Source organism: Mus pahari, chromosome X (assembly GCF_900095145.1).
Source record: "Mus pahari chromosome X, PAHARI_EIJ_v1.1, whole genome shotgun sequence".
NCBI classification, from domain to species: domain Eukaryota; kingdom Metazoa; phylum Chordata; class Mammalia; order Rodentia; family Muridae; genus Mus; species Mus pahari.
This window is the reverse complement of record NC_034613.1, coordinates 8596813-8598768: the sequence shown is the minus strand read 5'-3', so window position 1 is coordinate 8598768 and position 1956 is coordinate 8596813. Positions and strand designations below refer to the sequence as shown.

Here is a 1956-nt window from a genome sequence, read left to right as displayed (position 1 = left end):
AAATAAAGCTAGTTTAAGATGGCAGTGATAGGTTCTCCTTTAAGAGCTGTGACCTCATCTGCCACGGGTAGCTGTGTGGTATTGTGCCAGGTGTGATTTCCCTCCCACTGAACAAACAGATCTTAATGCCCAATTAGACAGCTATTTGTTACTCCCAAGATATAAGTGCTGTTATTACATTCTTGGGGACATCTTGTCATACTGTTATTGTGGTTCATGTACCTTACAGTTGGATAAGACTAGGGATTGCATCTGGGTAGTGGTGTTACCAGCATGGTCTATAGAGTGAGGTCCAGGACAGCCTGTTCAGGACATGTCCAGAGAAACCCTGTGGAGAAAAACAAAGAAATAAATGAATGAATGAGTGAATGACTACTAATTCCTACTCTTTCTTGGAAGTTTGCATAGCACTTTTGGCTACAATAGGAGCTAGTTCTCAGCAGGGAGAATTTCAGGTTAGTTCCAGCTGGATTCCTCAAAGTCCTGTGCCAGAAGTGTATGTTTTCTTTAGCAATACAATGTATGTTGTATTAACACCTTCCAGAAAGTGTCAGATCTCCTGAAACTATAGCAGAGGCAGTTGCAAGATGCCTAATAATGGGAGATGGGCACTGAACTTGTATGAGTGATAAGTGTTTTTAACCACTGAGCAATATCTATGTTCTTATTATGTCATTTTTTTTTATTTTTTTTGGTCACCCTTTTTTTTGAACATCAAACTTTTATTCCTAAAGTATGAACAATGTAAAGCTAAAACTTACAAAAACATTCAGATTCCGAAGAAAGTTGCAAAGTATAGTATTGATTTAATAAGAGGAGATTGGTGTTTTGTATATTTTCTAGCACCATGCCATGAGTTTGTTAAAATAACCAACTAAACAAATGTAAAGCATGGCTACTTTTTTTTTCTGGTGCTTTTCACAGGTGATCCTTTGACATTGAGTTTGTCCAAAACAATGTTTGATCTTCTTCCACTCTCAATGGCTGAATTTCGATGAATTTTCTCTCCTTTTGTGTTCCCGTCACCCTGGATGCTCATGAACCATGCATGCTTCACATTCCAGTGTTTCCTAATCATCCAATAGGCTTGTACTTCAGAACTTCATTTTGCTAATCATCATCAAAAGCATGAGCATCACTTTCATTCATATTGATGAACTCTTGGTTGACCTCTTTATCTCTAGTCTTTTTGTTCTTTGACTTTCTAATGATACAAGCTTGGTCATGGATGTGATGACCAACAGCCATTCTTTCTAGTATGCTGTCAGAGTCTCTCATTGTATTTCTGGTTTCTTTTCCTCCTGGAGTGCTGTAGGTTTGAGTTGAGGCTCAGAAAACATTTGGTGGTTCATCTTCTACTTTGGAATAGGTCATAACAGAGGAGGAACAAAATGAATACCCATTTAGAGCCATTGAAAGTTGGCCAAAGTTTCTTTGTAACTCCTGTATACCATTTCTCATTTACCATCATCTGATCCATTGTCTGAAAAGAGTTGACACTTTCATGAGTTAAGGAATCTTCACCATCATCACATTCTCTACGATTATGGGTTCTTTCTCTAGGATCCAAGATACTGAGCAAGTCTCTTCCAAGAGGTTCAGAGAAACTTCTCATCATGTTATACGTACTTTCTTGGTGCAAGAAAAGAAACAACAAAGAAGGGGTCATCCTCAAAGCTGCTGCTTTGCATCCAGAACATCATGGTTCTGTGGAAGGCAACAGGCACAGGTGGTATTGTCACCCTTTTGATTAATAGTTTTTACTGTTTATTTTTGAAGCATTTGGGAAATTTGCTCTTTTACAATCATATATACATTTGTATTTATATTTTTCATACTTAACTGATTTTTTAATAAATACTACTTATTTTTTTCTCTCTTTCTTTTAGATCAGTGTGACCAGAGGGTGTCTATCATGTAAATCTTTTCTGTTTAAAAACATGTATTTTTCTTTGA

At 37.0% G+C, this 1956-nt stretch overlaps 1 pseudogene; it reads right to left on the bottom strand.

The window, feature by feature from the left end:
* Window positions 1–895: 895 nt before the first annotated feature.
* LOC110313731 lies at window positions 896–1700 on the bottom strand (annotated as a pseudogene).
* Window positions 1701–1956: the final 256 nt, after the last annotated feature.